We start from the raw sequence: 14,205 nt of genomic DNA on the forward strand, positions 1-14,205 counted from the left end.
GTTTTTCTTTAGTTACTGCTAAACTTACAATTCTGAGATGTGCTTTCAGATGAGAAGGGCTCTGCTTTGGAGTAAGCCATGGAGGACTGTGCATATTAACAAACAAGGTAGCAACAAGGAACTGTGAGATATTTGTGGGAATGTGGGGCCCTATTGTTTCTCTTTAGTCTCTTCAGAATAAAATAGCTTGTAAAGATAAAAGGGCTGACAAAATGTGCCACTTTTCTTTTTAATGCTAGTACTTTGCTTGTCTAGTTTGATCTACTTCAGAGACAAATCTCTGAACTTGGAAAGTGATGGGTAATTTCCTGGTGAGTAAATTGGTTTAAGCTTTAATTACACGATTCACATGGAATTCATACTTATTTTTATGTACAAGCACTGAAGATAATTTTTAACTGAACTATTTAAATAAATCTCTCTAGATTCACACCTGTGTGCATGCACATCAGTATGTAGGACACATTCTCTTAACATGGCCGGTGCAGTGCCCATGGTGCATTTCCAGAGTGTGCAGAACTGCAGAAAACCAGGAAGAACGAAGAGGTACTTGTGCACAGGTTCCAGCCCATTCTAAAGCATTTCGGGCTTGTGTCTGCATGGGCAGACATTGTCACTGGTCTCTGGCCAGCCTGAAGGTGTCTTGATGGGAGGAGGAACTGGTGCCTCTGGTGTCAGGCAAGCTTCAGCTTTTGTCAGATGATTTCTTTGATGCTCTTAGTCCAGCTGCCTGATATATTTGAGCCTGTGGTAAGGCAGATCCAACTGGGAGTCTCTTAAAATCTCAATGACAATCTAGAATGGAGTAACTCAGGAAGAACTTGGATTGTAAAACTAAGTGCAGGGCAAGGGTTATGCTAACAAGAGTTTGTACATGTGCATGCTTGGTACTCTTCCATCTGAGCTGTTCTCCAATATCCTTTTTTGCTCACATGAGAAGGTATGAACTATGTGTTAAATGACTAACCAGTTCCTTCAGGGAGAGGAGTAGATGCTACTTCTGGGTACATTTTTGTGCCAAGTGTCTGAAAAGGAATCAAGAAAAAGATGGTGGTGTAGTGTGATACTTGTACAGAAACAAAATCATCTAGTCACCCTAAAACATGTATTTGGAGCCAGAAGTCTTTGTGTTCATAAGTGTGCAAGAAGGGTATAGGCGGGCAACACTCAAATGGAAAGGTAATTGCTTTTAAGTATCAAGATACTGGCTTGAAAGATAAAGCAGGGAACTAGCAAAGCTTTGATTGCAGGGGAAGGCTCTTTGAGTCCTTAATCTCAGCCAAGGCCTCCTTTCACGTTTTGGTCATTGCAGTGCCTCAGTGAGCTAGAAGAAGATGAAATCTTTCTGGCTGGCTGTCTGCCTGTGGAATAATGGATTGCTCTAAACAAGAATCTTCAAATGGCCTTGGGTTCCTGGGAGAATTCTTTTTCATGACAGTGATGCCAGTGGCAACGTTATTCATGAAGGGAAAAGACTGAAGTTGTGAGTTGCAGTGGGAGAAGAAATTACACACTAATGAAATCCTCTGAATAAGTTGTGTAACGAAGTCAGAATTGATACTCATGGTGTGGCTGTGTGTTATGTAGTGACATCTGGCCCTCTGGAATGTGAAGATTCAGAAACTTGGATGATTGCTGCTGCTAGACAAAATTCAAATGTTTTGTGTTAACTTCAGTTGTCTTATGAAACCTTTCTCTGTCTAAACCTGCTGACAGAACTGTGAATTTATTCTTCATTTACTCATAAAAGATATGACTGATAATATGACAGGTTTGAAAGAGTAGCTAGTTAATTTTTAAGACTATTTTTGTGACTATCGTAATGTCCAGCCAAATGTGTCATCAAGGTATTCCAAAGGCACTTAGGTGACTGTAGGACTTTGCTCCTGCTTTGACACAAAGCAATATTTCACTGCTGGAATACTGCTGTCTCTGACAATCTTCATTGTATGTTTTTATGAGAAAAAAGCTTTTTTGAACCTCAGAGCAAGAATGACTTGTTTATAAACAGTCCATTGCCTTGATGTGTGCTACAAACCTCTAAGAATGTTTTAGAAACTCAGAAATAAGTATAAGCATTTCTGTTAGCTACAGCTTTTCTGTTGAGGAGAAATAAAGGTAATGAGGCTGACTGCTGAGCTGACAGGCATTTATTCGGTGTTCAGTTTACTGAATGTGTCTGAGAATCACTCTGCTGCTGCCGTAGCAGCTTCTGTGGTGGCTGAGGGTGGAACGGATGAAATCCTACAGTAATAATATTTGAACCTTGAAACAAACTGCTCTTAGTCTAAGAAGCAAAGGAGAGAGCAGAAGCCATGTCAGTATTTCCCAATGCTTTTCACTAGAAGAGGTTTGTATCCTTTTTCTCCAAATGCTTTATCAGGATAATTTCTTATAGGAATAAAAGAAAAGGAACCAGTGCTAGAAATGTTTTTTTGTTTTGTTTTTGTTGTGGTTTTTGTTTGTTTGTTTGTTTTTTTAGGTTTTTTTAACAGTCAAAGGATGAAAATAACAAACAGGGTGACAGATAAATGTTTGCAGGTTTTGAATTATTTACAGGAAGTTCTTCCATACTTTCCATTAAAAATCCTGGCAGTATTACATTTGTCATTCTCTTTTGCCTGATGTCTCATGGAAGATTTCACAGAACTATTTGGGGTTGTGGGAAGATAAAATGAACAGTTGTGAGGACTGCAAAAATCACATGCTAGAGACAGGTGTTCATGAAGTAAAAGTTCTTCTTTCATAGGTGTTACAAGTTAAATAGATGGCAGCTAATTAAAAGCTGAAAGAGGTAATTAAAATATCTCATCCAAATCTTTGTAACAAAGACTAGAATTTCACTTTGTTCTAGATCAGCTTGAAATCTGGCTCTGTCATGTTCTCTGTAGAAAGCTCAGTTGACTTCATACAGCATAAATTAAGATTGTTGATGCTTAAATTCTTACTGTGTTTCTCCTTCCTGCCCTCACTTAATTTTTGAGAAATAACAAAATGCTAGAAATCCAAATAGGATGTATTTTTCCTCCATGGGAGACTGAAAATAAGTAAAACTTGCCAAAATTGTACTTACTGAGATGCTGAAATCAGGGAAGAATATGAAACAAAGAATCAGGAGAAAAAATTGAAGAAATCAAATGCTAAAAAAAGAAGAAAAAACTTTGAAGCAAAGTGAAATTAGTAAAATGGAGTGGGATGACATGAACTTCAGTGAGGTTTTGTACTGTTCAATTTGCTTAGATAGTAATAGCCAATTCTTCAAAACCTTCTGAACTGCGTAAGTTCAGGCAAGTTGCCATACAATGAGAAGGGAAAACCTGACTACTCATCCTACCCTTGGCATTTTTTCCCCATGATGTATTTCTACACACATTATAAGGATTAAAGACATTCTAGATCAGTTTCTGTAATATATTTTGCTACTGTCAGTATCTTTAAAGGAAGGCATTTGCTTAGTTAAAAGATCCAAACTTATTTGTAATAGGTTAGTACTGTTAAATAAAAACATGAATGCTTAAATGTTTTTGAGATCAAAGCTTTTGTTACTTTCATCAAGTTTTAGAGCTATTTACAACTTGAGATAATCAGTAGTAGTGGTATGTTCTCCAACAGCTGTTAATGTGATATTGAAAGATGCAGCCATCCTTCCAAAACCAGGACAGGGAAAAAAATTGCCCCTTTTCAAAATTTGAGCACACACGGTAAACAGCGTAGTGAAACTCCTCAGTTGCACATCACACTGCAGTCACTAATATAAATCTGACTGTTGTGCCTGTGAAAGTATAAGGAAGAAAAAGATGAACAATTTTGTCTTAGAAGAATTTTTAAAAAATTCTTAACGAAGTATACCAGAATAATCTTATTAACTCCATAATTACAAGAAAACAAAAACTCAGCAGTCTTGGCTGTAGTACTGAAGTACTGCCAGGGAATTTATAATGCTCCCCATGTGTTGAAATTTAAAAGGTCTGACAAGTCATTAAACTGAGATGTGGTCAGAACTGGGAATTTCTGTATTGGTGAAAAATTTTCTGCACAAAACATTTGAACAGTGACCAGGATAACTTTTGGTGAATGATTGGTGTGTGGCTGGCATCAGCAAACATTATTAGTTGGCGTGAGGATAACATCTAATACCTGGATTGCCTATATTCATCTGTTAATACTTTGTCATATTTATTTAGCCTGAGAGAAGCGACTTCACTGATTTTTATGTTTGAGAAGGCAGCATTCCTGAGCTGCAAGAAGTACATCCTGAGTGATCCTCCAGAGGAACCTGTTTCTGCAATGGTTATCAGGAAAGCCTAGGGGAATATGTGTCATGTGTAATGATGTAATTACATTAACTAAGACTGGGTGATACAGGCAGTCCTTTCTGTAACTCAAACACTTTGAGTTTTCTCTCCCTAGAATGTTCTTTACTCCCATTCCTCCAAATAGATTGATTTCATGTTGGGGAAGGCAAGAGAAAGACCTTCATAATTATATTTTCAATTTTCCTGCTTCCTAGTCACCAGAACATTAGGTACAAATAAAATGTAAGTGATATTCTTTAGCACTGAGCAGCACTTACATAAGAAGCAGTGTGCTGCATTTCTCTCTCAGGTAGGTTAACTTGCCCCTCACTGCTCTACTTATCTATCAGGCTGGTGGCTAACTTTGTAGAATGTGAAATCCAAAGTAAGGGCTAGAACCTTGAAGCTTTCAAACTGAGAAGGGTAACAAGATGAAACAGTGACTAGAAAAATTTAAAGGAATTAAGTAACTATCCCATGACACCTCAAAGTAGCACAGACAAATCAAGTGCCTCAGATGCATATGAATTCTGATCATTAATTAAAAAAAAATAAATTTAAATCTATGTTTTGTTTCTATTGTTAGGATTAGCTTTGAAGGTCACAACCCCATTTATAATACTGAATCTCACAGTTGTGAAGCACAACTTCCCTTTAACTTTCTATGTTTGCCAAAAAGATTGCATTTATCTGCTTATTTTCTAATTTTATTCCTTATTACCACTTATACTTACTAGTTATTAGCTTAGTCTCCTTAATGCCCCATAAAAAGAGGACCTATTTTATGGTTTTCCACTCCTCTAGTACAAAGTGGTGTTAGTCAACCAAAACCAGTTACTCTTTATTCTGCCCTTGACAGGCAGCACTGATGCCAGAGGAGTTTTGACCCTCTTGAAGGCAAATACAGCAAGTACATCACTGGATTAACCATGCAGAGTATCCACCCAACCTCCCTGAAAGCAAACATGAGAAACTTAAACCTTTTCCTGTCATTGCAGTGTCTCCTTTGCTTACAGACTAAGCAGTTTCTCTTCATAATCAGTCTCAACATAATTTTTGTGGTTGCATCATATTTGATCATGTGCACTCTCTTTGTCTTTTCAATCCTAGTAAACTCCTGTAACAGAGAGCATCTGAACTTGGGTCCTGAAGTCTTCAGTCATAAAACATTCTCACTAACCACCTGTGCCCAGTCCCTCACAAGACCAGGAGTCCTGGCTGTGCTCCCTGGACATGTTTGTAAGTAACTGAGTTCACCATATTGGATAGGAAGAGTGAACTGCTGTTTAGTGTTGCTGCTGAGCTGGAAAAACAAATGCTGAGTACTCTTGGGTATACATGGGTAAAACCTTGGGGTTTTTTATAGCTATTTCACAGAGGTAGATTACTGATTCTGTGTGCCCAAGCAAACAGGATTACTGTTTCCTAAAATACAGTATGCTGTCGTTACAAAGGCTCTGGGAGCTTGCAAAGTTATCCAAGCTGTCAAAAATAAAAAAAAACCTGCAGTCATTGGACTTGTCATGGCTTAACCCCAGCCAGCAACTAAATACCATGCAGCTGCTCACTCACATAGGTAAAAGTGAGCCATATGATAACTGTCCTCTGAGCTCACAAACAAGTTGCTTGAATAATTTAAAAAAGATATAATGAAGTTGATGCTGTCATCTGATAAAATGAAAGTTAATACCTGCAGTTCTAGATGTGATTTCAAATGTGTATTCTATCTTCTTGTGGGATCTCTCAAAAACCCAACAAAATGAAACCATTTGTGGTTTACATAAGCAAAAACAATCCAAAAAATTGAAGCTGATTCAATTGAAGCTGATGGATGTTTAAAAGTTATTTAAAAGTACAATTTAAGTTATATTGTGAAACTTAAGTACAATTAAATTATATTGTGAAACTTACATGAAAGAGTGCTGATCCCATCATCATATTAACCACAGAGCTGGGTCACAGTGATGCATATGTCTGTAATCATGTCAGATTCAAAATTTATGAGGACTTTTGTGACTACATCTGGAACGTAGTCTTAGAAAATGAAAAATTATGAAAAAAGGTCATGAGCTGATCAGACTCTGAAATGGGATAAAAAAAAGAAATTGCAATCAGCTGGGTATCATTCTGAATAATGGACATAGAACTGAAATCTGAAGTGGAAAAAGGTAAATTTCTGTAAAAAACAAGAAAAAGAGGGATCACTAGGGCTGTTCATAGAGCACATGTTCTCTTTACTCTCCTTGAGGTGCCTCTCTGGGTAAGTTGGGGTGGGTTGCTTTGCCTTTGCTGACCCTGGGGTGAGAGGATAGCTCTGCATCCTTACATGTGAGCCATAAGGTTGAACATCAATTAAACATAGATCAGTACATCCAAGCAGCTGGACAAAAGCAAACTAAGAACTCTAGCAAACAGATTAATGCATGGAATATTTATTCAGCACAGGAAAAAAACCTCAGCTAGAGAATTGGAGAACACTTCTGTGTTTCTAGAAAAATGTACCAATTTGGACAGAGAACTTAGAAAGCTATGCAATTTGGAGTTGTCTAGTAAATGTAACTCGTGAAAAACACTTGTATGAATTCTTGGATAATTTTGGTCTCTAAAATTCCATTTTCAGCCCCCTGATTCTTGATCATTTAATATTTACATTTCTGGATAGACACAGAAAATAATTATTGTTCTATTTACAGCTAAGAGTTACTGTGTGGTGCAAAAAGTTGTCTTCTTGATAATGATTGCTTGCTAATTTCCAAAGCAAATACAGAATGGATCTTTTGACTCATCCATTTTATGAGAAATACAGTGTGCAGTCTAAATTGAGAAAATGAATGTTCTGTTGCAAATAATCTATGTTCTGTTGTAGGGAGTATCAGACTATATGCAAAAGAAGGAAAATTCAGATTTGCTAATGTAACTGAAATCAAGCACTTATTTCAGAATAAATTACTTTAGGCTGAAGGCTTCATATCTTATTCTCTACTACGCAGTTCTTTCTTTGAAAAAAGAAAATCAACTTTTTTGTCATCTATTGTAGTAAAAGAATCTCTGATTTAATATTGGGAAGAACACCAATGCAGGCAACAGACAAGTGATTTAAAACAGATGCGAAATTCCCTCTGTGTAGAAAATTATAGGCACTGGTGATGACATTAGATGCATATGACTAATCACAGTTAATGCTTGCTGTTGCCAATTAGCTTTATTAGCACAAGCAATTTGAGCACAGCATGACATTACTTTAATTACTGTAAGCAGCTTGTTCATTTATTGAGCAGTATGCATTTAGAAAAGGGGTATTCTATCTGCAAATTAATCATAACCCTCTTTGTCATTAGAATTTCAGGAACACTGAGGAAAAAGACTTTACCATGCAAACAGAAAAAATAGGTGATGAAAGTCTGGCAGTCATTTTAGTATTTTACTACTATTCTACTTTTTCATAAAAAGACAAAAGCCATTGTGTGATTTCTGTCTGAAAGCTAGTCATGAGTGAGACAAAATTACTACCATTAGAGTTAAGACAAGACATTATGACCATTAGGTGGTAGCAATGCAGAAAAAATCTTTTAGAAGTGTACAGGAAAAATAAGGCTAAAGATATCTTGGACACAAAAGCCCCAGTCCAGACTCCAAGCAGCATGAGAAGCTTATTTTCTCCTTTTCATATCATATGAAGATACATTTGTTATCTGTGACATAGGTAAAAATTTGCATATCAGAATACAGTCTTCAGAGGGTGGAGGATGCATAATTTCATTAGGAAAATGCAAAGAGTCATTGTGCAATTATGTTTTCAAAATTGCTGTAGCAAATCAAACAGAGCTGCATTATGAGCTGACTGCATTGGCACCACTCCACTGGCTCACAAAACTATTGCAGAAATGAAAATCATGATGTTGTGGAAGCAAGAATTCAAAATAAGATTTATTTTTCTTTGTAGTTTCTCCTAAGACTTTAGAATATCTCGCAAATTTATATTTCTTAATTAAAAAAATAACAGATTCAAGAGATAGAACACACCTCTCCTATATTTTTTGCCTGTAAACATTTGAACTTGGATCTGGTATCATATTCCCCATGATTTACAATAACTACTTGCAATTTTTCTTTTAATCCTCCTGTCTCAAATCTTCTTTTGGACAAGATATTCACTGTTCAAAAATTAATGTAGAGAGGTCTTAGAGTCCTTATCAGTTGTTGGCTTTTGTTCTGCTGTCATTCTGTTCATCCACAGGTCCTGCAGAAGCAGGTCTGCTAGAGGAACTAAAAATATCGTTGGCTTGTGCTGTGTGGAAGAGGTTGCACTGAGATGTGCAAGTGTCAGGCTGGATGGAGTTTGAGCTCCATCTTATCTATTGGAAAGTGTCCATGCTCACACTAGGGGAGTTGGAGCAAGGTGCTCATTAAAAGTCCTTTCCAAACCATTCTGTGAGTTACAGGCTCATTCTACAGTGGTGCGAAGGATCTCCTTGGGACCCACTGCCTCCTTTTGCATGAATGTCAGCTCATTTTGGGTTACAAAGTGCAGGAAATCAGGTAGAAATGAGAGGGCTCAGTACTGGTGCCAAGGTTTGTTGATTTTTACATCCCAAGATATTATTTAAAAAGGTATTTCTCAATGTGTTACCAACAACATTTTAATTTCCTAAGATTTAGGGCACCTGAAGGGGATCTGAATCTAAATCCTTACTTATTCAGTACAGAGTAAAGATGAACCTCTATGACAGGAATATGCCTGTGACAGAATAGGCAAAGTTTGAAAACATGTATAGGTAATGGAAAAGCCCCCAGGCAAAGGAATAAATGAAAAATTACAGAAAGGGAAATATATCCAGCAAAAAATGAAAGGTGTATGGTAAGGGCAGTTTTAAGGGAAAGGCTGCCATACAGCATGGAGGGAAGTCAAGACCATATAAGCTGCACAAGATCTGCAGCAGGCAGTCAAGTACATGGAGAGCTTCATAGCTGGCACCCACTGCAAGGCAAAAAGCTGCAGCTTGACTGCCTGCTGGGGCTGTGCTCAGCACTGGGCACACGCTGGGAGAGGAGGAGCTCCTGTGGCTGGGTTCCCAAATGAGCTGTTCCCTGTGCCTGCACTCATCAACATCTCATAATATTCATTGCATGAATGCACCACAGATTTCTGTGCTGTGTTCAAAGGCCAGTCTGGGTAATTATAGCTTATCCCCATTTTCCTGTTTTCACTCAGATGTGGTTGTTGGTAGCCTAACAAAGATGTACATGAAATTATGTGCTTTTATTCATGCACTGCGTCACAGTGAATGTCATGGAAAAGCAACACCAGTGAATGCAATTTATTAACAGTATTGTTAAGGCTGGAAAAGACCCCTAAGATGATCAGGTCCAGCTGTTCACTCAGCACTACTAAAGCAGGTCCCCAAGTGCCACCTTCACATATTTTTTGAATGTTTCCAGGAGACATGTTTCCACTACTTCCCTAGGTAGCTGTGGGTAAAAAACAAAGTTCAGTAAGAGGGCATTTTTGTGTTGGCTGTGGTTCACCAGGGACAAACTGTCTGCACACCTTAGGAGCAGAAACACAGAGGGAGCTTTGTGTACCATGACAAGGGAGATGTGGAACGGGGGATAGAGTGGCACTGAGGTGTTGTGGTCATGCTCTGTTGAAAACAATGCAGCAAATGGGAACTAAGCCACAGCAATGATCCCAACAGTAACTGAAACTAGAAAATGCATATTCATTTTCATGACCCTATATATGCTAATAACTAAAGACTTACTTGTCTTAAAAATCTCCTAAGGAGGGAAAAGTGAGGATGAATGGGAGATTGTTATGATGGATGTCATTCCAAAGTAAAATTTAGGAGAGGAACAGTAATCTTAATGTTTTTTTCTTAAATCTGACTGTAGCAGTTTTAAATTGCATGAATTATAAATGCTTGATGTGTGTTATAAGGTAAAGCTACTTAGAGATACTTCCTAAATAAGATTGGATAGCTACTTAGAGATACTTCCTAAATAAGGTTGGATATAGTTTGGACTTTTTTAGTCCCATCTCAACTAAATGTGGAGCTGCAAAGAATATGCATCACACATTTACAAAAACATCATATTTGATTCAAGAGGATGCAAAGAAGCTAATTAGAATTCACAGATAATCAAATAATATATTAAGGTATCCTAATACAGAGTTAGAACCTTAAATTTAGGAATTTATTTTTTTTAAATCTGTTTAAACATGGCTTAATAAGGAAGTTTGGAGGTTAACACCTCCCCATACTGCATTTCCTGTAAAGGTAAGGCTTATTTAAAGAGAACTGATTGATGTATGGCTGGGAGAGGAGTTCTGCACCCCAAGGAGTGTTAATGCAGTCTTCAGCCAAAGCCTGGAGCTTTGTGAGCAGTTTCATTGCCAGGGTGGGGTTGCAGAGTGGTGAAGGAGAACTTCAGAACAAACAGAAGGGAAACAAAAAGGCAGAGGAGGAAAACTCAATATGGAGAGTATCCAATGAATCAGACTGAGCACTAAGGCAGTGTCCAGAAAACAGTGATCAGGATGCATGGAAGTGCAGAACAACAAATGTAATTCACATTGCTTACAGTGGGATTATTTTGCAAATGAGAGGGCTATTTTGCTATTTAGTATTTTCTGAATATTCTATGAATTAGTACTTTGTTTTAAAAATGCTGTCTTGAGAAAAGATTAATCTGCTTCTTAAGAGCCCAGAATGACTCACGAGGCTTCATGGTTGACACCAATTGCATTTTAAAGGTCTTAGTTTACAAAAGTCTAATAAAAAATTTTCTAGACCACTCTAAATATTGAAATGTCTTTCAAAGCATTAAAATTTCCCTAAATATCACATATATTTTTCAAATAGGAGTTAATGCAGGAATAAAATGCTAATAAAATAGGCAAGCTAACCATAAATATATACAGAATGCGTAAATTTCATTTATATAAACCATGGATGTAATTTTTTAACTGTAGGCCACACAGTGAAAACTGACAGAAAAATGTGATGCTCTTTAAAGAAACCAAGAGGAAGATCTCTGTGGTGACAGAAATCATAGAAGAAAAAATTATCTAGCTATTTCTAATATTTGTGGTTCATATGAGAAAAAAACAGAGCTGCCATTTCAAAGGGTAAGCTTTTTCTTAGTCTTCAAAAATAATGGTAAATACATTTAAAAAGTATTATGCACACAGTATCTATAGGACCTTTGCAATAGAAGAAACTTGCTCTTATATGTCTTGTGCTCTTTTATGCACAATCTTTCAGCATTTTTTTTCATTAACTGACTTTTTCTTACCTGGGTTACAAGTGGAAAAGGAAAAGAACATTTTAACTAGCACAGCTTGAAATTTGGAACCACATTTATGAATGGAAACAATAAAATGAATTTTTCAACTTAATGGTTAGGGGGTTTATTTTATTAACAAACCAGTTTTCTTCATGTTGAAGTCTGAAACAGAAAAAGGATTAATCAGAAGTGTTATCCTTCAGAATCACTTGGCAAAGGTATAGCTTATTTTCGCATTTTCAGTTCTCTTGCATGGTAAAGAATTAAGATAGGGAAATCATGTCCTTTTGATTGGTGTCTAATCAAAGACACTGTGCCATTTAGCAGATGGGACAGTGATCCTTCTTCCATTCTGTTCTTCCTCTTGAAGCATTTATTTTTCCCCGTGGAAATCTGGAATGACCTAATTCAAAGTGGAGGCATCTTGGTTTACGTGAGAGGAGTAAAGGAAGAGGGGGCGTCTCATTTTCCCCTGTGGGAAGGGGAAGTTCTCCAATCACTCAGAAGATGTCTGCTGCTAAATAAGGCAGAGAAGGGACTTGTTTTGTTTCCCCACAGCACACAGAGAAATCTTGCAGCCACTGATGCTTCAAGTTTAGCTCTTAAAATACAAACAGCAACTCTTTACCAGCTGTTTGCCTGTGGAACTCCAGATACCATTTTAATGTTAACACAAAAACTTGAAAGATTATAAGATAAATGGTGACAACATTCTTTTCAAATTTATTATTTCATCTTATTTCTCCACATTCAGCTGAAGCCCAGTTTCAGCTCAGTGTTGAATTCATGTGTGAGGATAAATGCCTGCTCACAGAACATGCAGAATGTACCTCCTGTCACAGATGACTGCTGTACTGGTCCTGCTGACAAGGGCTCAGAATACCAGTTGCCAACACAAAGTTTTGAAAGGAGCTACATCTACATGACATAAGAAATTTGCTGACAAAGTCAGTGAGGAACCCAGAGTAGAGAGGCTGCCACCCCAATCAGATACTAAAAATATTGATATATATTAAAAATATATTGGAGGGACTGGTCCCAGCTGGGCCCTCTCCTGGCTTCTTGTGCACTCCGATGGGAAGCAGAGAAAGCCTTGGTGCTGTCCAGGCTGTTCAGCAACAGCTGAAACACTGGTGTGCTTTAAAACATATGCACTGCTGTGAAGAAAATTAAATCTATCCCAGCCCAAACCAGTGCACCTGCAAAGGTAAAGTCAGTGGAGCACGAAAGTCTTCCCCTTACAAACAAGCATGGTATTCTCATTTTCCATAAAGTAACTAGAGTTGGCATGTTGTTTTCACCACTGGCTAAGTAAATAAGTTCCATGTCCACCCTGCAGGGTATTTGCATAAGAAATTGCTATTCAAGGTGGCATATTTGAAAGACAACAAGCCAGTGGAGTTCAGAAAAGGATACATCTCATCCTGAAGCACACAGTTATCTTGAGATGGATTTGCACTCTAAGTTCCAGTGTTGAAGCAGTCTCTTTAGTGGAGCTGAGGTAACTGACCAGCTCAGCACAGCTGCCTAAAGGTAGGTGGGCAAAATGAATTTTACTCCTGTTTAAATGTGTTTTTTTCTGTAGCCTAAAGAGACATTTGCAAGTAAAAAGACAACTTTATCCCTTCTTACCCAGCCCAAATCCACCTTTCTTCATCTACCTATTGTTCCTAATTGAAAATACCAGATACAACCTTTAAAATTCTCAGTATTTTAAAACCTTCTATTGGCAAAACACTCTTCTTGCCACAGAATATCATCTTGCACCTGAGTTGTCTGTCAAAATGTGTAGTTGTTCAGTATTAGGGCTTTGATTATTAAACATTTCCTTATAACCTTCACCAGTGTATTTACTAACTTCCAAAGACTAGAAAAAGTCATTTTGGTTAGCCAAAGACAGAGGGAAAAGCAAAAGCCTGTTTTATGCATGTGTGCATATCTTGCCCAACAGTGGGGACAAAGCTTTAGACCACCCATCTTCATTTATTTGTGAGCACGTAGGTCATGCCAGACTCTGCAGCTACTGATATGAATTCTTTTTGCAATGATATGTTAATGATACCCAGGACACAAAGAAAAACCAGCTGCAAAAAGAATAATCATAATTATTCCTGGTTTTATCATGCTGGGAAAGTCTACATAGACACAAATGTTCATTACAGAAACCTTTATGAAATTTCTGTAGATTTCTAATGAAGAACAGGTAAACTATTTTCACAGTTTATCATACTTCTTGTTTTTTCAGTGTCTACAAAGCTTATTAGGTAAATATTATTAAATTATTTAAGAAAACTAGTAAGGTACCTGCCTGACAGGCATATTTCTGATTTTCTGAATTTTTTTTCTGTTTTATTTAATTTGCTTTATTCAGTTATTTAGGGAAAATTGAGCCTGTAAATTTTCAGTAATAATTGAACTGCTGTGCTGAAAGAAGGAAAGAGATAAAGAAAAAATAAACACACAGAAGTAATTTAAAGAAAAACTGCTCTTTATTTTTTACCTCAGCATTTGTACATTTAGAGAATTAAATTTTGAGGTGAATAATTAACTACTTCTACTATTTGTAAAAAGGGAAGTATAACCTTTCAGTGAAGATTGACTTATAAAGTCAGGCATTAGTGGC

The sequence above is a fragment of the Ammospiza nelsoni genome, chromosome 6, assembly GCF_027579445.1.
Source record: "Ammospiza nelsoni isolate bAmmNel1 chromosome 6, bAmmNel1.pri, whole genome shotgun sequence".
In the NCBI taxonomy this organism is placed as follows: domain Eukaryota; kingdom Metazoa; phylum Chordata; class Aves; order Passeriformes; family Passerellidae; genus Ammospiza; species Ammospiza nelsoni.